The 27,557-nt window shown below is 41.9% G+C and overlaps 1 protein-coding gene and 1 pseudogene across 6 annotated transcripts in view; one reads left to right on the top strand and one right to left on the bottom strand.

The window, feature by feature from the left end:
* Positions 1-27,557, top strand: part of C4H4orf36 (chromosome 4 C4orf36 homolog) — a 59,287-nt gene that overhangs the window by 15,300 nt on the left and 16,430 nt on the right. The window contains exon 5 of one of the 6 annotated variants that reach the window (XM_517327.8): positions 992-1,225. The exons of 3 other annotated variants lie outside the window; for them this stretch is intronic. The gene's annotated coding sequence lies outside the window, so the exon portion shown is untranslated. Of the gene's footprint in view, positions 1-991; positions 1,226-27,557 lie in introns of those variants that run through there. 2 more of the 6 variants (XM_016951836.4, XM_054683827.2) reach the window with 2 other exon arrangements.
* LOC100613313 (large ribosomal subunit protein eL6-like) lies at positions 6,403-7,050 on the bottom strand (annotated as a pseudogene).

Raw genomic sequence — 27,557 nt, 5'->3', positions numbered from 1 at the left:
GCTGAAAGTCTGGGAGTTGGAGCTTTCACCAGATTACCCACTCTACTCTTTCTTCCCACTTCCTTTACATACCTGTCCTCTCCTATTTGTTCTTTCTGACATTTTGACTAATTTTTCTCCATCTCAGCAATTATCATAAATATTAGAGCTGGATTGTTAACTGGTTAAAATGTGGAAAAAGACCATTTTACGATTACACAACCAAAGATAGTTGTTAGCAGAAATTTAGTGTGTTTTCATTTCTTTGGAAATCAAAACCAATTCAATTTTCTTTAAAAATTAACAGTCTCCAGCTGTATCAACATATGTTTTGGACTGTGAAAAGATTCATGCTGTATTTTTATTTTTGTAGTTCACATCCCACTGAGCGGCCTGAACTCTTTCCTTTTAGGGTCACTGTCACTAATCCATCTAGTACCAGGGATAATACTTCCAATAGTTTATTTGAAAACTGTAAATATTTTAAAATCTAAAGTCCGCAAATCTACTGCGTAATATATCTGGCATTGTTGCTGTTAGTTTTGATTTCTTAAAAATCAGATTTAGATAAGATAGTAATAGAGAGAAAACTCTAGGTTTTAGTAGATCTGGGTTCTAGAGACTTCCCTGTCCCAATTAGTTGTATATCCATGAGAAAATCTTTTTTTTATTTTAAAATTGCAACCAATTTTATTTTAATTTTACTTGGATGCAACAGCCAGAGAACTTTCCTAAATTCTGAATAGTAAAGATCACCCATAACTTCACCATACAATTTCAGAAAGATACACTGTGTATGTAAATACCATGACCATCCAGAAATTTTCTTCTGGTTCATTGAAGAACTGTCTGTACTTCTGTGTATGTAAAGATTTTGCAGGTTTTGATGGGCTAAAGGTCCTTGTAAACTGTACAATAGCTTCACACAATCCGACATTTCTAATCTTTTCATTTTTTCTACCTCATTTGGATGATAAAATAAAATCTTATTTTCCCCCTCTCCTTTGCGCAGCCTGAAGCGCGGATTGTAGATGAAGAAACTCAGCAGCGCCGGCGGGAACTGCTTCTCCTGGGCCGCCCAGGACCCGCTCCCGGCCCCGGCCGCCGCTGCAGCCATCCTGGCCCGGCCCCCACCTCAGGAAGCCTCCCATGGCCCGCCCAGAGACCGAGAAAATCTCTTAATTTCAGTGGAACTCAGTTTGTTTCTCTTTTTAAACATTGCCAGTTATAAATGTATTTTATTTTATATTATTTTTATTTATTTATTTTTTTGAGACTGAGTCTTACTCTGTTGCCCAGGCTGGAGTGCAGTGGCACAATGTCAGCTCACTGCAAGCTCCGCCTCTTGGGTTCAAGTGATTCTCATGCCTCAGCCTCCTGAGTAGCTGGGACTAGAGGCGCAAGCCACCACGCCTGGCTAATTTTTGTATTTTTAGTACAGACGGGGTTTTGCCATGTTGGCCAGGCTGGTTTTGAACTCCTGACTTCAGGTGATCCACCCGCCTTGGCTTCCCAAAGTGCTGGGATTACAGGCATGAGCCACTCTGCCTGGCTTCTGTAAATGTATTTTAAATAAAGATTTGTTTTTTAAAACAGTAGTTTCCAAGCTGGTCATGGTGGCTTATGCCTGTAATCCCAGCACTTTTGGGGGCTGAGGTGGGAGGATCTCTTGAGGCCAAGAGTTCAAGACCAGTCTGAACAAAAGAGTGAAACCCCATCTCTACAAAAGCAAAAAAAAAAAAAAAAAAAAAAATCAGCCGACATGACTGTAGTCCCAGCCACTTGGGAGGCTAAAGTGGGAGGATCCCTTGAGTGCTCAGGAATTCGAGGTTACAGTGAGCTATGATTGCATCACTGTACTCCCGCCTGGGCAACAGAAAAAAACCCTGTCTTAAAATAAAATAGGCCAGGCACAGTGGCTCACGCCTGTAATCCCAACACTTTGGGAGGCTGAGGTGGATGGATCGCCTGAGGTCAGGAGTTGGAGACCAGTCTGGCCAACATGGTGAAACCCTGTCTCTACTAAAAATACAAAAAAATTAGCTGGGCATGGTGGTGTGCGCCTGTAATCCCAGCTACTCGGGAGGCTGAGGCAGGGGAATTGCTTGAACCAGGGAGGTGGGGGTTGCAGTGAGCCGAGATCTCGCCACTGTACTCCAGCCTGGGCCACAGAGCGAGACTCCATCTCAAAAAAATAATAAATAAATAAATAAAATAAAATAATAGTTTTCTATACCACTACCACTCATTTCTACCTCTACAGAGTCAACTAATTTCACGTACTTTACCTATGTTGTTATTTACCTCCATGACTCGAAAACTTGAAATACCACGTCGGTATTACTACTTCTTGTTTGTTTGTTTTTTTTTTCTTTTCTTTCTAGGCACAATCTATTGACTTCCCAGTATAGATGATAACATTTTTTCTTTTTTTTTTTTCCTTGAGACGGAGTCTCACTTTGTTGCCCAGGCTGGAGTGCAATGGCACAATCTTGGCTCACTGCAACCTCTGCCTCCCGGGTTCAAGTGATTCTCCTGCCTCAGCCTCCCTAGTAGCTGGGATTACAGGCACGTGCCACCACACCCGGCTAATTTTTGTGTTTTTGGTAGAGACCGGGTTTCACCATGTTGGCCAGGCTGGTCTCAAACTCTTGACCTCAAGTCATTCATCCGCCTCAGCCTCCCAAAATGCTGGGATTACTGGTGTGAGCCACCGTGCACGGCCTATTTTTTTTCTTAACCTTACCACAGATGTAGAATATTTCCTTTTCCCTCTAAACATGTCATTAGATTATATTATAATTTGTCTTAGATCAGTATTAAATGTTAACATTATTGTGACTATTGTCTTAGTCCATTTGGGCTGATAAAACAGAATACTATAAACTGGGTAGTTTATACAAAACAGAAATTTATTTTTTGCAGTTATGGAAACTGGAAAGTCCAAGATCAAGGAGTCAGGAGATGCCTGGTGAGGTCGTGTTCATAATAGATAGTTCCTATCCACAAGGATAGGAATGCATGTGAAGACAGGAACTGTTTCTTGAGTCCACAGTTCCCTACCTGTGTCTTTACATGGTGGAAGGGACCAGCTAGCTCCGAGGAGCTTCTTTTATAAGGGCATTAATCCCATTCATGAGGGCTCCATCTTTGTGACCTAATCACCTTCCAAAAGGCTCTTAATATCATTACCTTGGGAATTAGGATTTCAACATACAATATTTGGGGGACATAAACATTCATACCACAGCAGTACGTGAACATTTCAGAACTGATCTATGTAGCAAACCATGATTAATTTTCCTTCCCTGTTACTTTTTTTGCAGGATTTAGAAATTTAGTAATTGGATTTAGAAATTGCTTAGTTTTCCATGCATTTATCGTGAAATATTTATTTATTAACTCCGTGCTCATTGCCAGTTGTTAGTCCTCTCAAAACATTCTGATGTATTTTATTCTATTTCACCTTCCTGAGAAGGCCCGTAAGAAGTCTTGTCCTGCTCTAACCTGGACTGTTTATTTTCATACTCAGAACAAACTCTCCTGTGATTTTGACATTATCCGCCTGGGGATTCACTCCACTCTCTTCTGTGCAGATGCCCCTGTTTCTTGTGTGGTCATCCTCTTTCTTGGTTTGCTGCTTTATTTTGGTGCAGCATCCTCTCCAGTAGTTACTTGAGATAGGGTACATGGGAGGAAAATTTTTTGAGTTCTTCTTGTCTAGAGTCTTTATTTTACTCTCAAGATGTCATTGACAGCTTGGCTAGGTATAGCATTGTAGGTTGTAAATAATGTTCCTACAAAATTTTGAAGGGTTTGTTCATTTCTTTTTCTTTCTTTCTTTTTTTCTTTTTTTTGAGACGGAGTCTCGCTCTGTCACCCAGGCTGGAGTGCAGTGGCGCAGTCTCGGCTCACTGCAACTTCCGCCTTAAGGGTTCAAGTGATTCTCCTGCCTCAGCATTCCTAGTAGCTGGGATTATAGGCACATGCCACCATGTCCGGCTAATTTTTGTATTTTTAGTAGAGATAGGGTTTAGCGATGTTGGCCAGGCTGGTCTTGAACTCCTGACCACAGGTGATCCGCCTGCCTTGGCCTCCCAAAGTGCTGGGATTATAGGTGTGAGCCACCATGCCCAGCCTGTTCATTTCTTTTTAGTTTTGTTATTGTCAGCATTCTGAAACCATCTTTACTGTGGATCCTTCCATGAGACCTGCTTTTTCTCCCTGGAAGCTTATGGCATCTTCCCCTAGATCCCAGTGTCCTGATAGGAATCATGGTGTAAGTCTATTCACATCCAGTATAGTACAGTGATTTAGAGCATTGAGTGTAGGGCGTGGGCCAGCTGGAGTTGAATGCCACTTTCATCACTTACTGACTGTATTGTCTTGGACAGGTTATTTAATTTTTCTCAGCTTTAATTTCTACATCTGTAAAAGGTAGATAATGATGGTTTTGACAAGGAAATGAGTTAAATATATTAAAGCAGTTAGAACAGTGCCTGGCACAGAGGAAGCCCTAACACTGTTCGTGTTAGCTACTCTTACCATTATCCATTATACCTGACATGCTTCAAACCCTTGCAATCTAGAAACTCATGTCCCTCACTTCTAGGAAATTATCTTAAAAATTAATTCGTATATATTTCTATCTTTTCGTTTTCCCTGTACTTTCTAGAAGAAGTACTATTATTCATGTACTGCACTGGCCTTCTAAATTTTTATCTTTTCTCTCTTGTTTTTTATCCCTTTGCCTTTTGCTGCAATTTGTGGGAGATCCTTTCAGTTTTGTCCTCCAACCACCATAAGTTTTTCTTTTCTGCTACTATATTTTTATTTTTTTCTCTGAATACTTGCCCTTCTCCTTTGTAAAAGGTAACCTGTTTTATTCATAATTGCTTATTTTTTCTTATCTGTGAGAATATAAAATAGATTTCTTCTCCCTGCATTGTATGTGTTCCCTCAAGGCTATTTTTTCTGCTTATTTTTTATCTCCATCTGTCATGTGAAAAGCTCTCCCAGTAATCCAGGTGTGACAAAGTACATGACTTAAGGAAGTGAAGGTGCAGTAGATGATGTGGCTCTGACTCGGGAGTCATGGAAGAAGTAGAAATCACAGCATAGCTTAGGAAAAAGGATGCGAGTGAATGAAAGGGAGGAACCTAGGATGACTTCTAGATTGTGGGCTTGGGCCATGGGGTACATGCTGTCATCAGAGAGAATGGGAAAGGAAGAATTGTCTTGGGCGTGTAGGAGATACATTTCTTTTTCATTAGGTTGGTGTTTGAAGCTCTCAGGAGACACTCGAGTGGAGATCTCCAGTAGCAGTGGGCTTTACAGATGTGCTGTTCAGGAAAGGGAAAGTAGAGAGATGAAAACTGAAACCATGGATGTCTTTGAGCTCATCCAGGGAGACTACGCAGAATAAAAGAGAGGTAACAAACAGCCTAAAACCTTGGCTGGCAGCATAGAGGAGGCAGATCTTGAGAAAAAATGAACCGGATATCTAAACCCCAGTGAATTGCGTGCTGTAATCTTTTTTTTCTTTGAGGTAGAGTCTTGCTCTGTCACCCAGGCTGGAGTGCAGAGGCGCGATCTCGGCTCACTGTAACCTCCACCTCCCGGGTTCAAGCAATTCTCCTGCCTCAGCCTCCTGAGTAGCTCGGATTACAGGCACGTGTCGCCATGTCTGGCTAATTTTTTGTATTTTTAGTAGAGATGGGGTTTCATCATCTTGGCCAGGATGGTCTTGATCTCCTGATCTCGTGATCTGCCTGCTTCTGCCTCCCAAAATGCTGGGATTACAGGTGTGAGCCACCATGCTTGGCCCTAATTTTTGTATTTTTAGTAGAGATGGGGTTTCACCACGTTGGCCAGGCTTGTCTCGAACTCCTAACCTCAAGTGATCCACCTGCCTCGGCCTCCCAAAGTGCTGGGATTACAGGCATGAGCCACCACGCCTGGCCTGCGTGCAGTAATTTTTTTTAAATGAAAAATAGTTTGGCATATAATTTTTAAAATCAGTTATTTACTTAGGTTCTTAAGAAATTCAGAACACCAATTTGTGAGGATAGATTTCTTTTTTTTCTCTTTCTTTCTTTTCTTTTTTTTTTTTTTTTTTTTTTTGAGACAGTGTTTCACTCTGTTGCCCAGGCTGAAGTGCAGTGGCATGATCTTGGCTCACTGCAACTTCTGCCTCCTGGGTCAAGTGATCCTCCCACCTCAGCCTTCCCAGTAGCTGGGACCACAGCCATGCGTCACCACACCTGGCTAATTTTCTTTTTTGTGTTTTTAGTAGAGATGCTGTTTTGCCATGTTGCCCAGGCTGGCCTTGAACTCCTGAGCTCCAGCGATCTACCCCCCTCAGCCTCCTGAAGTGCTGGGACTACAGGTGTGAGCTACTGCGCCTGGCCTGTGAGAATAAATTCCATTCGTCAGGGCAAACACAGATCACAGGTAGGCCTGGAGCTGAGGAATAGCTTTGATTTTTGGTAAAATTTGTGAGTCCACGGCTTTCTGATCGATTTGGTGCTGCTCTGTAATCTCGTAGTTCTCTTTTTCTGTGTTGAAGATCTCACCTTCCTGTTTCTGGGCTTCCACAGCTGTTTCTTCTTGAAGTAAGCGTCAGCAGGATGTTTTGGGATTTTTACATTGCTGATTATCAATTTTGGTTGAGGCGGCAGTGACAGATTTCTGGCGTGTTCTTTGTAGAGGATCTTGGTTGAAGACCAGAGGTCCAGTCACAAGTAACAAGCCACTAGCCAGCGGCTTCAGGAAAACCACCCTCTTGCCTCTGTGGTGCCCAGTGAGGGTGATCAGAATGGTCCCAGGGGTGATGCTGGCTCAGTTTTCTCATGTGCCGACTGAACGGTTTTTTTGCCGTGGCTCAACAGCTTTTGAGGCACATCTTCAGTAGGATAATATCTAGGCATTTTGCGATGTTTAACCACCTGGGTACCACCGTTCTTGTCACCACCAACTGGTTTTGTAATAGTTGCAAGAACTTCTTTTCTTTTCAACCTTGGATTCAGCAGCTGAGTGCTTCCTGTTGTACATGGCCTTTCTGGAATACATGGCTGATTGGGAATACCTGCCAATTCCTCTGACAAGGACAGGATTTCAGCTGCAATGGGGCTTCTCCCTCTTGGGCTTTTTAGTCTTGAGGCTGCCCCTTTTTACCTTGCCACCAGCATCAGCCTTCTTGGCTTCTGGTTTCTTCTCTTTAGGATCTGGCTTCTCAACCTTTTCACCCACCAAGATGGCAAAGAGAACTCAGCATAGAAATTTAATAGTGAATGATTGGAATTTATGGAATCTTTTTATTTTCAGTTGACAAAGTGTATTAAAATTTTATCCGTGAAAACATTTTATCTAATAACAAAGAAAAAACAGAAGAAAGAAAAAAATTAACAAGAATTTATTATGTACTTGAAACTCTTCTAGGCATTCTATTTGTATTCTTTAGTCCTTACCACAACTGCAAGGGAGAAAGGGGCAAGAAAGAGGAGAGCAGAGTTCTAACATCAGGAGGAGAAGAAAGTCTGGGGCTGGGGCTGGGCCAGACTCTTGATGAGGCAGGACTTACGCCATCAGTTGACAGAGAAGCAAGAATGGAGGGGGAAAGGCTCCCCTTTGCTCATTGTCTGTATCTCAGGATCTCGCTTTCCCTAGGACAGAGGTTTCTCTAACCTCTTTTCATCTTTTTATTTTATTTTATTTAGAAACACGGTCTTGCTTTGTTGCTCAGGCTGGAGTGCAGTGGCACCATCATAACTCACTGCAGCTTCAAACTCGAGGCCTCAAATGATCCTCCTGCTTCGGCCTCCCAAAGTGCTGAGATTACAGGCATGAGCCACTGTACATAATATACTCTTTTCATTGTAGTTCTAAGAACAGTTATCTTCTTTCCCATTCCAGTAAATGGCACCATTTTTATTCCATTGCTTAGGCCAGAAACCCAGGGGGTCATCTTTGATTCCTCCAGGTCCTTCATCTCCTCTTTGGTCCAATCTATTGGCAAGTATCATGGGCTCCACCTCCTGAATATATTCCACATGTATCAATTTCTCTCTTACCTCTATCATCCTCACCCTAGTCTCCATCATCTCTTGTTTGGAATATGGAGAAGGCCTCTTAACTGACCTCCTTGCTTTCATTTTTGACTTTCCTATAGTCTGTCCTCAACAGCCAAAGTGATCTTTTAAAAATGGCAGTCATGTTATTGCCAAAAAGATCCTGTCACTTCCCTGAGTAATGCCCTTCCCCACGGCCTACCAGGCCCTGTGCTTTCTTTTTTTTTTTTAAATTAATTAATTTCTTATTATTATACTTTAAGTTTTAGGGTAAATGTGCACAATGTGCAGGTTAGTCACATATGCATACATGTGCCATGCTGGTGTGCTGCACCCACCAGCTTGTCATCTAGCATTAGGTATATCTCCCAATGCTATCCCTCCCCCCTCCCCCCACCCCACAACAGTCCCCAGAGTGTGATGTTCCCCTTCCTGTGTCCATGTGTCATTGTTCAATTCCCACCTGTGAGTGAGAATATGCGGTGTTTGGTTTTTTGTTCTTGCGATAGTTTACTGAGAATAATGATTTCCAATTTCATCCATGTCCCTACAAAGGACATGAACTCATCATTTGTTATGGCTGCATAGTATTCTATGCTGCATATGTGCCACATTTTCTTAATCCAGTCTATCATCGTTGGACATTTGGGTTGGTTCCACGTCTTTGCTATTGTGAATAATGCCACAATAAACATACGTGTGCGTGTGTCTTTATAGCAGCATGATTTATAGTCCTTTGGGTATATACCCAGTAATGGGATGGCTGGGTCAAATGGTATTTCTAGTTCTAGATCCCTGAGGAATCACCACACTGACTTCCACAATGGTTGAACTAGTTTACAGTCCCACCAACAGTGTAAAAGTGTTCCTATTTCTCCACATCCTCTCCAGCACCTGTTGTTTCCTGACTTTTTAATGATTGCCATTCTAACTGGTGTGAGATGGTATCTCATTGTGGTTTTGATTTGCATTTCTCTGATGGCCAGTGATGGTGAGCATTTTTTCATGTGTTTTTTGGCTGCATAAATGTCTTCTTTTGAGAAGTGTCTGTTCATGTCCTTCGCCCACTTTTTGATGGGGTTGTTTGTTTTTTTCTTGTAAATTTGTTGGAGTTCATTGTAGATTCTGGATATTAGCCCTTTGTCAGATGAGTAGGTTGCGAAAATTTTCTCCCATTTTGTAGGTTTCCTGTTCAGTCTGAGGGTAGTTTCTTTTGCTGTGCAGAAGCTCTTTAGTTTAATTAGATCCCATTTGTCAATTTTGTCTTTTGTTGCCATTGCTTTTGGTGTTTTAGACATGAAGTCCTTGCCCATGCCTATGTCCTGAATGGTAATGCCTAGGTTTTCTTCTGGGGTTTTTATGGTTTTAGGTCTAACGTTTAAGTCTTTAATCCATCTTGAATTGATTTTTGTATAAGGTGTAATCTAGGGATCCAGTTTCAGCTTTCTACATATGGCTAGCCAGTTTTCCCAGCACCATTTATTAAATAGGGAATCCTTTCCCCATTTCTTGTTTTTGTCAGGTTTGTCAAAGATCAGATAGTTGTAGATAAGCGGCGTTATTTCTGAGGGCTCTGTTCTGTTCCATTGATCTATATTTCTGTTTTGGTACCAGTACCATGCTGTTTTGGTTACTGTAGCCTTGTAGTATAGTTTGAAGTCAGGTAGTGTGATGCCTCCAGCTTTGTTCTTTTGGCTTAGGATTGACTTGGCGATGCGGGCTCTTTTTGGGTTCCATATGAACTTTAGTTTTTTCCAATTCTGTGAAGAAAGTCATTGGTAGCTTGATGGGAATGGCATTGAATCTGTAAATTACCTTGAGCAGTATGGCCATTTTCACGATATTGATTCTTCCTACCCATGATCATGGAATGTTCTTCCATTTGTTTGTATCCTCTTTTATTTCCTTGAGCAGTGGTTTGTAGTTCTCCTTGAAGAGGTCCTTCACATCCCTTGTAAGTTGGATTCCTAGGTATTTTATTCTCTTTGAAGCAATTGTGAATGGGAGTTCACTCATGATTTGGCTCTCTGTTTGTCTGTTGTTGGTGTATAAGAATGCTTATGATTTTTGTACATTGATTTTGTATCCCGAGACTTTGCTGAAGTTGCTTATCAGCTTAAGGAGATTTTGGGCTGAGACAATGGGGTTTTCTAGATATACAATCATGTTGTCTGCAAACAGGGACAATTTGACTTCCTCTTTTCCTAATTGAATACCCTTTATTTCCTTCTTCTGCCTAATTGCCCTGGCCAGAACTTCCAACACTATGTTGAATAGGAGTGGTGAGAGAGGGCATCCCTGTCTTGTGCCAGTTTTCAAAGGGAGTGTTTCCAGTTTTTGCCCATTCAGTATGATATTGGCTGTGGGTTTGTCATAGATAGCTCTTATTATTTTGAGATATGTCCCATCAATACCTAATTTATTGAGAGTTTTTAGCATGAAGGGTTGTTGAATTTTGTCGAAGGCCTTTTCTGCATCTATTGAGATAATCATGTGGTTTTTGTCTTTGGCTCTGTTTATATGCTGGATTACATTTATTGATTTGTGTATATTGAACCAGCCTTCCATCCCAGGGATGAAACCCACTTGATCATGGTGGATAAGCTTTTTGATGTGCTGCTGGATTCAGTTTGCCAGTATTTTATTGAGGATTTTTGCATCAATGTTCATCAAAGATATTGGTCTAAAATTCTCTTTTTTGGTTGTGTCTCTGCCCGGCTTTGGTATCAAGATGATGCTGGCCTCATAAAATGAGTTAGGGAGAATTCCCTCTTTTTCTGTTGATTGGAATAGTTTCAGAAGGAATGGTACCAGTTCCTCCTTGTACCTCTGGTAGAATTCGGCTGTGAATCCATCTGGTCCTGGACTCTTTTTGGTTGGTAAGCTGTTGGTTATTGCCACAATTTCAGATCCTGTTATTGGTCTATTCAGAGATTCAACTTCTTCCTGGTTTAGTCTTGGGAGAGTGTATGTGTCGAGGAATTTATCCATTTCTTCCAGATTTTCTAGTTTATTTGCATAGAGGTGTTTGTAGTATTCTCTGATGGTAGTTTGTATTTCTGTGGGATCGGTGGTGATATCCCCTTTATCATTTTTTATTGCGTCTATTTGATTCTTCTCTCTTTTTTTTTATTAGTCTTGCTAGTGGTCTATCAATTTTGTTGATCCTTTCAAAAAACCAGCTCCTGGATCCATTAATTTTTTGAAGGGTTTTTTGTGTCTCTATTTCCTTCAGTTCGGCTCTGATCTTAGTTATTTCTTACCTTCTGCTAGCTTTTGAATGTGTTTGCTCTTGCTTTTCTAGTTCTTTTAATTGTGATGTTAGGGTGTCAATTTTGGATCTTTCCTGCTTTCTCTTGTGGGCATTTAGTGCTATAAATTTCCCTCTACACACTGCTTTGAATGTGTCCCAGAGATTCTGGTATGTTGTGTCTTTGTTCTCATTGGTTTCAAAGAACATCTTTATTTCTGCCTTCATTTTGTTATGTACCCAGTATTCATTCAGGAGCAGGTTGTTCAGTTTCCATGTAGTTGAGCGGTTTTGAGTGAGATTCTTAATCCTGAGTTCTAGTTTGATTGCACTGTGGTCTGAGAGATAGTTTGTTATAATTTCTGTTCTTTTACATTTGCTGAGGAGAGCTTTACTTCCAACTATGTGGTCAATTTTGGAATAGGTGTGGCATGGTGCTGAAAAAAATGTATATTCTGTTGATTTGGGCTGGAGAGTTCCGTAGATGTCTATTAGGTCTGCTTGGTGCAGAGCTGAGTTCAATTCCTGGGTATCCTTGTTAACTTTCTGTCTCGTTGATCTGTCTAATGTTGACAGTGGGGTGTTAAAGTCTCCCATTATTAATGTGTGGGAGTCTAAATCTCTTTGTAGGTCACTCAGGACTTGCTTTATGAATCTGGGTGCTCCTGTATTGGGTGCATATATATTTAGGATAGTTAGCTCTTCTTGTTGAATTGATCCCTTTACCATTATGTAATGGCCTTCTTTGTCTCTTTTGATCTTTGTTGGTTTAAAGTCTGTTTTATCAGAGACTAGGATTGCAACCCCTGCCTTTTTTTGTTTTCCATTTGCTTGGTAGATATTCCTGCATCCCTTTATTTTGAGCCTATGTGTGTCTCTGCACATGAGATGGGTCTCCTGAATACAGCATACTGATGGGTCTTGACTCTTTATCCAATTTGCCAGTCTGTGTCTTTTAATTGGAGCATTTAGTCCATTTACATTTAAAGTTAATGGTGTTATGTGTGAATTTGATCCTGTCATTATGATGTTAGCTGGTTATTTTGCTCGTTAGTTGATGCAGTTTCTTCCTAGTCTCGATGGTCTTTACATTTTGGCATGATTTTGCAGCGGCTGGTACCGGTTGTTCCTTTCCATGTTTAGTGCTTCCTTCAGGAGCTCTTTTAGGGCAGGCCTGGTGGTGACAAAATCTCTCAACATTTGCTTGTCTGTAAAGTATTTTATTTCTCCTTCACTTATGAAGCTTAGTTTGGCTGGATATGAAATTCTGGATTGAAAATTCTTTTCTTTAAGAATGTTGAATATTGGCCCCCACTCTCTTCTGGCTTGTAGAGTTTCTGCCGAAAGATCTGCTGTTAGTCTGATGGGCTTCCCTTTGAGGGTAACCCGACCTTTCTCTCTGGCTGCCCTTAACATTTTTTCCTTCATTTCAACTTTGGTGAATCTGACAATTATGTGTCTTGGAGTTGCTCTTCTCAAGGAGTATCTTTGTGGTGTTCTCTGTATTTCCTGAATCTGAAAGTTGGCCTGCCTTGCTAGATTGGGGAAGTTCTCCTGGATAATATCCTGCAGAGTGTTTTCCAACTTGGTTCCATTCTCCCCGTCACTTTCAGGTACACCAATCAGACGTAGATTTGGTCTTTTCACATAGTCCCATATATTTCTTGGAGGCTTTGCTCGTTTCTTTTTATTCTTTTTTCTCTAAACTTCCCTTCTCACTTCATTTCATTCATTTCATCTTCCATCGCTGATACCCTTTCTTCCAGTTGATTGCATCGGCTCCTGAGGCTTCTGCATTCTTCATGTATTTCTCGAGCCTTGGTTTTCAGCTCCATCAGCTCCTTTAAGCACTTCTCTGTATTGGTTATTCTAGTTATACATTCTTCTAAATTTTTTTCAAAGTTTTTTACTTCTTTGCCTTTGGTTTGAATGTCCTCCCGTAGCTTGGAGTAATTTGATCATCTGAAGCCTTCTTCTCTCAACTCGTCAAGGTCATTCTCCGTCCAGCTTTGTTCCATTGCTGGTGAGGAACTGCGTTCCTTTGGAGGAGGAGAGTCGCTCTGCTTTTTAGAGTTTCCAGTTTTTCTGCTCTGTTTTTTCCCCATCTTTGTGGTTTTGTCTACTTTTGGTCTTTGATGATGGTGATGTACAGATGGGTTTTTGGTGTGGATGTCCTTTCTGTTTGTTAGTTTTCCATCTAACAGACAGGACCCTCAGCTGCAGTTCTGTTGGAGTACCCGGCTGTGTGAGGTGTCAGTCTGCCCCTGCTGGGGGGTGACCAGACCCTGTGCTTTCTCCCACTCACCTTGCTCTCTGACCTCATTCCTCCCACTCATCATCCAGCCCCACTGGGCTCTAGATCATGGCCTACTTGCTGTTTCCGACACATCAGACTTGTTCCCACCTTAGAGCCTTTGCTCTTGTTTATTTTCCCCAAGGTTCTCAGCCCTCACATTTTTGCAGGGTTGCCTCCTTATTATTGAGGACTTGGCTCAAATAACATCTGCTGCGGGAGGCCTCCTGGGACCTCCCCACCACCCCCCGGAGAAACTGGCCTTTCCTTTTACTCAGTCACTTGCAGTGACAGCATCTTGTTTTAGTTCCTTTGCAGCACTCACATCACTCTCTGCAGTTATTTATTTGCTTGCTTTTTTATTTGCCTGTGTTTCTCTGTGTTGTCTCTAGTGTCTACAATAATACCTACTCAGAGTAGCCACTCTTATCAGTATTTGTTGGATAAATGATTGTATTACTTTAAAAATTGTCGAAGCCAGGTGTGGTGACACGGCCAGTAGTCCCAGCTACTCAGGAGGCTGGGGTGGAAGGATCACTTGAGCTCAGATGTCCGAGGCTGCAGTGCGCTATGATCACGCCTCTTCACTCCAGCTTGGGCAACAGAGTGAGACCCTGTCTCTAATAACTTTTTAAAAAAGATTGTTGAAAAGGTGCCACTTTTTTTTTTCCCCCTTTGAGACAGGGTCTCACTCCAATGCCCAGGCTGGAGTGTAGTGGTACGATCATGGCTCACTGTAGCCTGGACTTCCTGTACTCAGGTGACTCTCCCACCTCAGCCTTCTGAGTAACTGGGACTACAGCCATGCACCACTATGCCTGGCTAATTTTTTTTATTATTATTATACTTTAAGTTTTAGGGAACATGTGCGCAACGTGCAGGTTTGTTACATATGTATACATGTGCCATGTTGGTGTGCTGCACCCATTAACTCGTCATTTAACATTAGGTATATCTCCTAATGCTATCCCTCCCCCCTCCCCCCATCCCACAACAGTTCCCGGCGTGTGAGGTTCCCCTTCCTGTGTCCATGTGTTCTCATTGTTCAATTCCCACCTGTGAGTGAGAACATGCGGTGTTTGGTTTTTTGTCCTTGCGATAGTTTGCTGAGAATGATGGTTTCCAGCTTCATCCATGTCCCTACAAAGGACATGAACTCATCATTTTTTATGGCTGCATAGTATTCCATGGTGTATATGTGCCACATTTTCTTAGTCCAGTCTATCATTGTTGGACATTTGGGTTGGTTCCAAGTCTTTGCTATTGTGAATAGTGCTGCAATAAACATACATGTGCATGTGTCTTTATAGCAGCATGATTTATAATCCTTTGGCTATATACCGAGTAATGGGATGGCTGGGTCAAATGGTATTTCTAGTTCTAGATCCCTGAGGAATTGCCACACCAATTTCCACAATGGTTGAACTAGTTTACAGTCCCACCAACAGTGTAAAAGTATTCCTATTTCTCCACATCCTCTCCAGCACCTGTTGTTTCCTGACTTTTTAATGATTGCCATTCTAACTGGTGTGAGATGATATCTCATTGTGGTTTTGATTTGCATTTCTCTGATGGCCAGTGATGAGAGCATTTTTTCATGTGTTTTTTGGCTGCATAAATGTCTTCTTTTGAGAAATGTCTGTTCATATCCTTTGCCCACTTTTTGATGGGGTTATTTGTATTTTTCTTGTAAATTTGTTTGAGTTCCGTGTAGATTCTGGATATTAGCCCTTTGTCAGATGAGTAGATTGCAAAAATTTTCTCCCATTCTGTAGGTTGCCTATTCACTGTGATGATGGTTTCTTTTGCTGTGCAGAAGCTCTTTAGTTTAATTAGATCCCATTTGTCAATTTTGGCTTTCGTTGCCATTGCTTTTGGTGTTTTAGACATGAAGTCCTTGACCATGCCTATGTCCTGAATGGTGTTGCTTAGGTTTTCTTCTAGGGTTTTTATGGTTTTAGGTCTAACATGTAAGTCTTTAATCCATCTTGAATTAATTTTTGTATAAGGTGTAAGGAAGGGATCCAGTTTCAGCTTTCTACATATGGCTAGCCAGTTTTCCCAGCACCATTTATTAAATAGGGAATCCTTTCCCCATTGTTTGTTTTTCTCAGGTTTGTCAAAGATCAGATGTAGATATGCGGCATTATTTCTGAGGGCTCTGTTCTGTTCCATTGGTCTATATCTCTGTTTTGGTAATGCCCGGCTAATTTTTTGTATCTTTAGTAGAGATTGCGTTTCACCATGTTGCCCAGGATGGTCTTGAACTCCTGACTCAAGAGATTCACCCAAAGTGCTGGGATTACAGGTGTGAGTCACCACAAATGACCAAAAAGGTGCCACTTTTGAAGAGTGCTCAAGGGGTTTGAGTCTGCTGTTCTCTCTTATATATTCTTTGACCCACATATTTTTTCAGCTTTATTGAGGTGTAATTGGCCGTGACATAAACTGCACCTGCTTAAGGTGTACAATTTGATGAGTTTTGACATGTGTCTGCACCTGTGGGACACACTCACAGTGAAGGTAATGAACATGCCATTGGCCCAAGAGTTTCCTTGTGCCCCTTGTAATCCATCCCTTCTCACTGTTCTCCCACCGCCAGCCTCTAGGCAACCACTGATCTGCTTTCTGGTTCTATAAATTGGTTTGCATTTTGAGAATTTTATATAAATAGAATCATTCAGTATATACTATATTTTGGTTTCTTGTATTCAGCATAATTATTTTAAGATTCATCCATGTTATTGCATGTGTGTTCCTTTTTATTGCTGAGTAGGATTCTATTGTCAGGATATATCACACTTTGTTTATCCAGGAACTTATTGATAAACATTTGGGTTGCTTCTAGTTCTCAGTGCTTACAAATAAAGCTGCTGTGAGTGTTATCTGGGCATATGCTCTCATTTCTTTGGAGTAAATACCTCCAGGAGAGAAATGGCTGGCTTATAGGTGCATGTTTAGTTGGTTACATTTTCAAATCTTTGTTTTAGTTCTGAGGGAACTGGGGGGCTAGGTGAAGGATCTGTAACTTACCCAAGGTGACACAGCTTTTTTTTCTTCTTTTTGAGACCAAGGTCTCACTCTATCGATGGAGTGCAATGTCCCAATCGCGGCTTACTGCAGCCTCGACTCCTGGTCTCAAGCAATCCTCCCACCCCAGCCTAAGGAGCAGCTGGGACTGCAGGCACCCACAACTGCCTTAACTGATTTTGGCATTTTTTGCCAAAATAAGGGTTTCGCCTTATTGCCTAGGCTGGTCTCAAACTCCTGGGCTCAAGTGATCCACCCGCCTCGGCCTTCCAAAATGTTGGGATTACAGACATGAGCCCCTGTGCCCTGCCTCAAGGTGATGCAACTTTTAAGGGAGTGATGAGACGCAAGTCTAGATTTCTGTCACTTCAAAGTTCATTATTTTCCAGAAGCCTGTGCTGTTGAGTTACTTATTTGGTCCACTTTTGACCTGGGGCCTGCATGGCCTGCCGATATCTGCTGATACCCTGCTGACACTCTGCTCTCATTAAGGCCTCTAGGACCTGCTGATGCCTGAATGTGTGGCTTTTTTTTTTTTTTTTTTTCATAACACACTATGATTCTGTAGCCTGCATGTCTTGCTTACCGGGACTAGTAGGTGTTGCTTACTTAGTACTTATGTAGCCAGGGTTTGCTGAGGCTGCTTTCAGCCAGCATTGTGCTAAGTAAGGCCCTTGCTGACCCATGTATTTGATAAAGAACTTAACTTTACTTAAGGTGGGTGAGGCCTATGTACAATTTGCTTCAGGCCCAGTGAATATGGGCTTTTGTCTCTAAAAACAGCACTCAAGATGACCTGAGCCCAGGAATTGAGGTGATACTGAGCTATGATCACACGACTGCACTTCAGCCTGTGTGACAGTAAGACACTGTCTTGAAACAAAACACCCCCCCACCCCACAAAAACCCAAAAAACCCCCAGCAATTGAAGAGCTTTCATAGCTTCAGTGACCAATCAGAGTGAAAATCTCATATCTCATGTGATTAGTTTCTTGGGCTTAAACTGCTTGCTCAGGTCATAATAGTTAAAAATCCAACTGCACAATTGTAAAGTTGAGTCTTATTACCCAGAAATAATCTCTGGAGATTTTCAAGGTTAAAATGCCCAGCCTGCCTCTTGAATCCAAGGCCCAAAGCCATATACCCTGGCCCCACCAGAATCCTTGTTATTTTGGTCTCCACATTCCACCCTAATTCTCAACAATTCTGGTCAATTATACTGGATGCTGGAGTTTTGACGGGCACCAAAAATGTGATACCCTTGTTCTTTGTCTAGGATCTGGACCAAATATGCAATAATACCAAAGAGTAAACAGGTAGGAAATCCAAACATCAGCTTTATGATTGCAAAAGCTCACATTGAAGACATGGCTTGTATAGGGGCAAGTGGGCCCCATACTAAAATTTGGAATAAGATAAATTTCCCTATCCAATCTCTGGCAGTTCTGGGCCACAGCAGGCCTTCTGGGCAGCAGGGCCATTTTCAGCAAGTGTCCTAAAACCTGTAAAAATATATAGTGATTTTTTTTTTTTTTAGATGGAGTCTCGCTCTTATTGCCCCGGCTGGAGTCCAGTGGTGCAGTCTTGGCTCACTGCAACCTCCACCTCCCAGATTCAGGCGATTCTCCTGCCTCAGCCTCCTGAGTAGCTGGGAATACAGGCGAGTGCCACCACGCCCGGCACTTTTTGTGTTTTTAGTAGAGACATGGTTTCACCTTGTTGGTCAGGCTGATCTTGAACTCCTGGCCTCAAGCAATCCACCCCCCTTGGCCTCCCAAAGTGCTAGGATTACAGTCATGAGCCACCATGCCCAGCCTTTTTTATTTTTAAATTTTATTTATTTATTAATTTTTTTATTTCAGTAGCTTTAGGGGTACAGGTGGTTTTTGGTTACATGGATGAATTTTATAGTGGTGAAGTCTGGGTTTTTAGTGCACCCATCACCCGAATAGTGTAGATTGTACCCAATAGGTAGTTTTCAATCCCTTATTACCCCCCACCCTGCTCTGATTCTCTAATGTTCATTATACCACTCTGCATGCCGCTGTACATCCATAGCTTAGCTCCCACTTATAAGTGAGAACATTCGGTATTTGGTTTTCTGTTCCTGAGTTACTTCATTTCCGTTGATAATGGCCTCCAGTTCCATCCAAGTTGCTGCAAAAGATTTTTTTTTTTTTTGGCTGTATACTATTCTGTGGCATATATCATACCACATTTTCTTTATCCACTCATCAGTTGGTGGTCACAGGTTGATTCCATATCTTTGCAGTTGTGAATTGTACTGTCATAAACATATGTGTGCAGTTGTCTTTTTAATATAATGACTTTTTTTCCTTTGGGTAGTTGCCCAGTAGTGAGATTCCTGGATTAAATGGTAGATGTACTTTTAATTCTTTGAGAAATCTCCCTACTGTTAGCCATAGAGGTTGTACTAATTTACTTTCCCACCAGCAGTGTTTAAGCAAAGAATCTAGTGATCTTAGTCTTCTGTATTTGTAACAAAGGGCATAATATTAGTCTGAATTAATCCTAGAGAAGGAACAAGCTGTATAAGCCATTCTACTGGGGGCCTTAGGCTCTATTTTGGGATTTTCTCCTAATAGGCTCCTACTGTTCTTCTTAGTGTCAGTCCCTCTCCTTTGGTTTTTTTTTTTTTTTTTTTTTGGAGACAGGGTCTCTCTTTCGCCCAGGCTGGAGTGCAATGGCACGATCTTGGCTCACTGCAACCTCCATCTGGAAGGTGCAAGCGATTCTTGTGCCTCAGCCGTCTGAGTAGCTGGAACTACAGACATTTGCCACCATGCCCAGCTAATTTTTGTATTTTTGTAGAGAAGGGGTTTCACCATGTTGCCCAGGCTGGTCTCGAACTCCTGAGTTCAAGCCATCCACCCCCCTCAGCCTCCTGAAGTGCTGAGATTAGAAGCGTGAGCCACCGGGCGTTTGCTTCTAATCATCCACCTCCATGCTAAAGGATTGCTTTTCACTTTGAAACTTTCACAACATTCAAATGTAGATGTCGCCTTTATAGACTTCAGTTGCAAGTGCCATTTTTTCCCGCATCACGTTAACTCTATAAAATTAACTCCTTCCAAGTGCCAGAGGAAAATTCCCTCTCTCTTACTGTTTCAGAGATTGCTCACCATATATCTATTTCCTGTTGGAATTTAAATTTACTCTCCCACTCTCACCAACTATGTAGAACAGGTAAGACAAGCATACTGTGAACCCAACAAATGACCAAACATTTCCTAGCCTGGTTCACCTGCACTGCCACCTCCTTTCCCAGGTACTCTGTTGCATCAAAACTCAGGTGTACCCAGGGGAGTGTCAGAATTCTAGCACTGCAGTTTGTGGAATTACTTTACACAAGTAGTAGAAATAGCTGACATAACTTCCTTTAAACTAAGAGGAGAGTTATTTCCTAATGGTGGCCTTCATTTATCATGAGATCACATAAGTATATATATTTTTTGTTTTCTCATGACCCTTTTAGTATTTGAAAGAAATTTCTAAGTTTTACTAACAAAAGGCTTTGGAAAACAAATCAGAAAATTGGAAGCAGGAGCAAAGGAGTAGGCTTTTTTTTTTTTTGATCCTGACATTGTTATTTTTCTGGGTTAGATGAAACAGATGTTATTAATAACAACGATCACCACAATAGCTAATATTTACTGAGCACTTAAAATGCCCCAGGCATAGTAGCTAGAAATGGTCAGATGAGAAGGCTGGAAGTTTATACCAGATGCCTGGGATTGATCTCTAGTTTTCCTAAGAAATGCTTGAGCTCAACAGCACTCTTTGTTCAGATTAGTTTTGTCTAGAGTGTTAGGTGCATATCCTCCTGGCCTAGCAATTTAGGATGAAGAAAAATACTTCTGTTCCTTTGTAGTTATGGCCTTAGGGTTGAACTTCTGTTTAGAAAGTATAAGGAAAGGATAAATGACCACTTTACTATTAGTGAAAAATGTCTCATTTGCTCTGGTTTCATCTCCTTTCTTGGGGGCTCTTGGTTGACGTGGTGAAGGATCTGTTTTGCTTATGTATTCTTTTAGGGAGGCCACTGTAAAGTAGTTTAGAACCTAGGATGAGTGCTGGGAAATATTTTCTGTATTTAGGATCATGAATGTTTTAATCGGTAATTACTTCAAAATAAAAGTTATTCAGACCTATAAATTAAAATACTACCCTTTCAGCCTGGATATTATTCTTTCAGAATGCCAGTTAACATGTTTTCCATGCACCTGTATTTAGACCTCGAAAGGCACATGAATTAAAGGTTTAGGGTTGGCAAGGTGAGTAGTAGTAATCAGGATGTGGTTTAGTTTGAGTGGTAAGAATAATATTTTATACAAGTGAAAGCCATGAACTTTTATTATTTTACTTTTCATATACAGTATAGGCTCAGGAGTCAACCTCTACCATCTTGCTGTTCTGTTTACTACCTTAGTCTGTGGTAAGTTGCTTAATTGCAATCAGCCTTTCTTCACTTATGGGCCAATGAAGGTAATAATGATACCTACTTGATAAGGTTGTTGGGAGGAGGATATGAATTACCTAAGGGACCTGCTACATGGAAGACCCTGTGATAGGTCCTCAGGTAATATGTTTAGGAAAGACTCAACAAATGGCAGTTATTATCATAGAAAATCAGTATCAGTAATTTGCTCTCATGGCTGACAAACCCCATTAATCTCATTTATTACAACTTGTAATGCATTTTCTTCTCATAATTCTAGGATTTAAGTAGGCGATGAGAATTTATGGTTATAAGCTTAATAACATCTGATCTGATGAGCTGCAGTCAGAAAAGATTGTTGGGAAAAGGACCACAAATAATACTATAAATAGCATGCTACCAGTGCAGGGTAAACAAGTCTTTCCAGTTAGTTTTGTTGACAGGATACTTTGTTTTACCTTCTGGTCATTTTATCCTGAAGGTGGAGCAGGTGCTGTTTCAGGCTAAGCACTTTGCAGTCCCATCTACTACCCTTCTCCAGGTCCTGACTTGGCCTCTAGGTCCTGACTTGGCCTGTCCATTCTTCTCATGTCCTTGCATTTCATTTTCTGCAGGCATCACTTACTGGAAGCTTTGGTATTTATTAGGCTCCCTTGTAAAATCCTAAGAACAGAGACAATTGAGTCATCTCAACAGTCCAGCTCCTCATGGAGTCATCAGGATGTTATCAGCCTGTAGGAGTTACTGGAAATAACCACGACTCCTTCTATTTTTATTCCTTTTCCTTCAGTTCCTTTTTTCTCAATTATAAAAATGGTAATTGCCAGTCATTTCAAAGATAGCAGATAGTACAAAAAATATAAAGAAGAACAAATCATCGCTAATTCAGCATACAGAAGCAATCATTATGAAAATTTTAGTGTTTCTCCATTTAGTTGCTTATTATTTTAACACGGCTAGGAGGATTCTGTTTGCCTATAAATAAGAAAAAATGATCATGTTTAATCTTGTAAATATTTCTCCTTGTTAAAATGTTTACTTTTTAAAAAGTTTTTTAAATTTTTATTTTTTGAGGCAGGATGTCACTCTGTCACCCAGGCTGGAGTGCAGTGGTGTGATCATGGCTCTGTGTAGCTTAGACCTCCCAAGCTCATGTGATTCTTCCACCTCTGCCTCCTGAGTAGCTTGGACTACAGGTGCATGCCACCAGGACCGGCTAATTAAAAAAATTTTCTTTTGTAGAGACAGAGTCTCACTATGTTGCTCAGACTGGTCTCGAACTCCTGGGCTCAGGTGATCCTCCCTCCTTGGCCTCCCAAAGTGCTGGGATTGCAGGGGTGAGCCACTGTACCTCTCCCGCTTACATTAAAAAAAGCTCCATATCACCTTATTGTATGGTTGTACTATAATTTACTTAATCAGTCTCTCTTTGGACATTTAAGTTGTCCTAGTTTTCTGCTTTTATAAATATGCTGTTATAAATAGGAATGTATTTATAAACAACAATACTATTATAAATAGGAACATCCACCCCAAAGAAATAATAAATCTTGGCTGGGTGCGGTGGGTCACACCTGTAATCCTAGCACTTTGGGAGGCCAAGGTGGGCAGATCACGAGGTCAAGAGATGGAAATCATCTGGCCAACATGGTGAAACCCCATCTGTACTAAAAATACAAAAAAATTAGCTGGGCGTGGTAGCACCTGTAGTCCCAGCTACTCAGGAGGCTGAGGCAGGAGAATCACTTGAACCCGGGAGGCAGAGGTTGCAGTGAGCTGAGATCATGCCACTGCAATCCAGCCTGGTGACAGAGCGAAAATAAATAATAAATCTTTGCCAATATTGAAGTTCGTTTATTAAAACATCTTCTTAATAAACAAAGGCTCTTAGTACATATTTCCAGACTTTACCCAGAAAGGTTTTATGAATTTTATTTCCCACCTGCAGTATATGAGAATGTATCTTTCACTCAACTCTTAAAAGCTGGGGATATTTACCTTAAAATTGCATATTCTTATTGTTATGCAAAACATGTTATCTTATTTCACTGTACTTTAAAAAAAATTAGTAGTGATGGCCAGGTGCAGTGGCTTGCACCTGCAGTCCCAGCACTTTGGGAGGCCAAGGTGGGGGGATTGCTTAAGCCCAAGAGTTCGAAACCAGCCTGGGCAACATGGAGAAATCCCATCTCTACAAAAAATATAAAAATTAACCAGGCATGGTAGTGTGCGCCTGTGGTCCCAGCTACCTGGGAGCTGAGGTGGGAAGATCACCTAAGCTCCAGAGGTCAATGCTTCAGTGAGCCATAATAGCACCATTGTACTCCAGCCTGGGTGACAGAATGAAACCCTGTCTCAAAAAAACAAAAAAAACTAAGAAAACTAGTGGTGATGTTGTCCTAATTTCTGTTTTCTTTTCTTCTTTTCTTTTTTTTTTTTTTTGAGATGGAGTCTTGCTCTGTCACTCAGGCTGGAGTGGAATGGCATGATCTTGGCTCACTGCAACCTCTCACTCCCAGGTTCATGTGATTCTCCTGCCTCAGCCTCCCAAGTAGCTGGGAATACAGGTACCCACCACCACGCCCAGCTAATTTTTGTATTTTTAGTGGAGACAGGGTTTCATCATGTTGGTCAGGCTGATCTTGAACTCCTGACCTCAGGTGATCCTCCCACCTCAGCCTCCTAAAGTGCTGGGATTACAGGTGTGAGCCACCACGCCTGGCTGTTTTCTGCTGCTATAACAGAGTACCACGGACAAAGTAATTTATAAAGAAAATATATTTATTTGGTTCATGGTTCTGGAGGCTGGGAAGCCCAAAATCATGGGCTTCCCAAAGGGTCACATCTGGCCAGGGCCTTCTTGCTGCATCATAACATGTCAGAAGGCATCACATGGCATTCCCACTATAACAAACTCATTCTTCCCCACTATAACAGCATTCATCTATCCAGAGCCCTCATGACCTAATTACCTCTTAAGGGCCCACTTCTCAACATTGTTAAAATGACAATTAAATGTCAACGTGAGTTTTGGAAGGGACACTACAACCATGGAAGATGTTGATCACTTTTTTTTCAAGTATTTTTTTTTCTGGGAAGTGATAGTGTTTTTATTGTTGAGTTAAAAAAATACTGAATTTGGCTTTTTACCTTGTGTCATGTCTGAGTAAACAGGCTACTTTTTCCATTACTGCCAATTTCCTTTATATCTGTTTTGGATTTATCTCTCATGAATTTACGTAAACTCTTTTTGAACCTATAGGATTTTTCTGTCCTTCAAGCTTCTAGAAGTTTTACTCTGCGCTACCTTTCAGAGCGTGGGAAACAGTTCCACAGCCAAGTCTGGTTACCTTTTCTTTTGGCACTTTCCCCTCAGACTTTACATTCCCAGCCTTTTCTGTTGGTTTTCCTGAGGAGTATCTTTCACCCCAAATTCTACTTACAGAGGCTGGAAGTACATGAAATACTTCCTGTGATTTGTAGAACTGGATCTCAAAATGAAGGTGCATACATATTGAACATATGTAGATGCCTTTTCATTGTGTGAGAATAGAAGACAATGTTAGAGATTAGGGATTAGTTTATTTCTCCATCCTTAAGCCAAATAGTGGTGTTTTACCCCTGAGCTATGCCTAAGTGGTTGCCAGTCTTTTCCGCATGGTCTTGCTCTTGACTGCTTTTCATTGCTTCCACTTCAGTGTGCTCCAGGGAAGGAAACGAGGACAGGCGGAGAATTAGATTCAGATTTAAATCCCAATGTTATAATTTACCTGCTTAATAATCTTCGACAAATAATATGGCCCCAATGGGCCTTTGTTACTTCCTAGAATAAATGTGAGGATTAAGTGGGATCTCATAATCTGCCTCACTGGCTTGGGATGTAAAGTTGGTCATGCTTTTTAAAATTTTCTATTTAATCATTTGAATCTCTACTTACCAATAAGGGCAGGAAGTCTGCGATCCTGTATTTGAAATCTTTACAAATTGACCGAGAACCCTAAGTGCTTACTCTTCCCAGGAAAATCTCCTTCCCATCTCCACTGGGGAGAAACTTGGAAAAGCCTGACCAGCCCGCTGGTAGGCCCTGGGATCACTGCGGTTGTTTCTGTTGGGACCTTTTGATGCATTGGCCCCACCCAGTCCAGTGGGCCTTTATCCATTGCCACCCTGTCCCTTCCGGTCCAGTCCTGGCATACAACATGGCGGTGTCCAAGCCTGGGCTCTCAAGATGACTTCTCTTCAGGTCATATCCATACACTTAGTCATTGTGTCCTGTGGCATCTGTCCAGGGTGACTGGACACAGAGGAACCTGTCATCAGGCAAGAAACCCCTGTCTTTCCTGGTGTGTGTTAGGACCAGCTGACCTCAGTCGGAAACATCCTAATTCTTTTGAGAAATTCTGATAACTCTACTTTTTTTTTTTTTTTTTTGAGACGGAGTCTCGCTCTGTCGTGCAGGCTGCCAGGCTGAAGTTTGGTGGCATAATCTCCGCTCACTGCAAGCTCCACCTCCCTGGTTCATGCCATTCTGCCACCTCAGCCTCCTGAGTAGCTGGAATTACAGGTGCCCGCCACCACACCTGGCTAATTTTTTTGTATTTTTAGTAGAGACTGGGTTTCACCATGTTAGCCAGGATGGTCTCGATCTCCTGACCTCGTGATCCACCTGCCTCAGCCTCCCAAAGTGCTGGGATTACAGGCATGAGACACTGCGCCCGGCCAACACTACATTTTAAAAGAGAAGTGTCCAAGATCACCTTTCTCCCTCTCCCAGGAGGCTCCTTAAGGCTGCTATGCATATTTAGCCCCCTCCCCTCTATCAGCACTGAGTACCCAGCAATCACAAAATTTCCTGTCACACCATTCTCATCAGAAATGGGGGCGCTTATACCATCCTCATCAGGAATGGAGGTGCTTATACAAAACTTAAATTTGTATAACTAAAAAGGGCGATTCAAGTGACTCTTCCTGGGAACATAGAAGGTTGACACTTTGGGAGGCTGAGGCGGGCAGATCATGAGGTCAGGAGATCGAGACCATCCTGGCTAACACTGAAACCCCGTCTCTACTAAAAACACAAAAAATTAGCCGGGCATGGTGGTGGTCGCCTGTAGTCCCAGCTACTCAGAAGGCTGAGGCAGGAGAATGGCATGAACCTGGGAGGCAGAGCTTGCAGTCAGCCGAGATCGTGCCACTCCACTGCACTCCAGCCTGGGCGACAGTGGGAGACTCCATCTCAAAAAAAAAAAAAAAAAAGAAGGTTAACTAAGGTTGACTAAGGGGCTTTTGGACATTATCTAGGCAGACACCCCTGACACCTTCTCTTGCTAAATAAGTAAATAAAGTTCTGCTTCACCAGACATAGCCACATATGTGTAAAGCACCTAGCCACCTGTATTAGTCTGTTTTTACACTGCTAATAAAGACATACCCAAGACTGGGTAATTTATAAAGGAAAAAGTTTTAATTGACTCAGTTCCACATGGCTGGGGAGGCCTCACAATCATGGCAGAGGGGGAAGGGGAAGCAAGACACGTTTTACATGGTCGCACAAAAGGCAAGAGCGTGTGTAGGGGAACTCCCCTTTATCAAACCATCAGAACTTGAGAGACTTATTCACTATCATGAGAACAGCATGGGAGAAACCCGCCCCCATGATTCAATGACCTTCCACCAGGTTCTTCCCATGACACATGGGAATTATAAGAGCTATAATTCAAGATGAGATTTGGGTGCGGGGGAAACACAGCCAAACCATATCACCACCTCTGTCACCCCTGAGAAGTGCTCAGAAAATGTTAGCTGTCTCCCTCCTCCCTTCCTCCTCAGCCTGACCACACCTCTGCATCATTCAAGCTGGGAACACCTTGCCTTCCAGAGACCTTTCCCGTTCCTCAGTGTCCATTCTCTGCAGGGCTCTGCGTAAATACTCCCTGTGCTGACTGACCCCTTATACGCAACCTCCAGGGAGGCTGGATGGCCAGAGCTGCCTTCAGGGTTTGTTTGCCAAAGGCAGTTTATTCTTTCTTCAAATAGTTAGAATTTACTTCACATTTGAATCTAACTTGTATTTTTATACAGTCAGCATGTCCTGAGCATTCTGTCATGGAAAAGAATTTGCTCATCCAAGAATAAACAATGCATAGCTAGTATCCCTCTTGAGACAGGTAGAGGCGTTTATGAAGTGTGCCTTGTTACTAGCCTGTGCCCCACAAATAAACTTTCTGCTGTGAGAAGGGGTGTGGCACCTGCTTTTTCAGAGGTTTAGTTTCACAGAACCATACAGTCCTTGGGTTTTGCCAGCAGTGTCTGCTTAGAACGCACAGAGGGGCCCTGGGCACTGTGGTCAGAGGCTGTCCTCAGACCCCATCTCCATTTCAGACCAAGCTCTTTACCACATCCCCTTGCAGGATTCCCAGATGTCCCTAGGAGGCCAGGGGTATGTATCTCAAAGTAGACTCTTATCTCCAAAAGCAA

This window comes from Pan troglodytes, chromosome 3 (genome assembly GCF_028858775.2).
Source record: "Pan troglodytes isolate AG18354 chromosome 3, NHGRI_mPanTro3-v2.0_pri, whole genome shotgun sequence".
In the NCBI taxonomy this organism is placed as follows: Eukaryota; Metazoa; Chordata; class Mammalia; order Primates; family Hominidae; genus Pan; species Pan troglodytes.
Note: the sequence above shows the minus strand (reverse complement) of the source record. Positions and strands in the feature narration are given on the sequence as shown.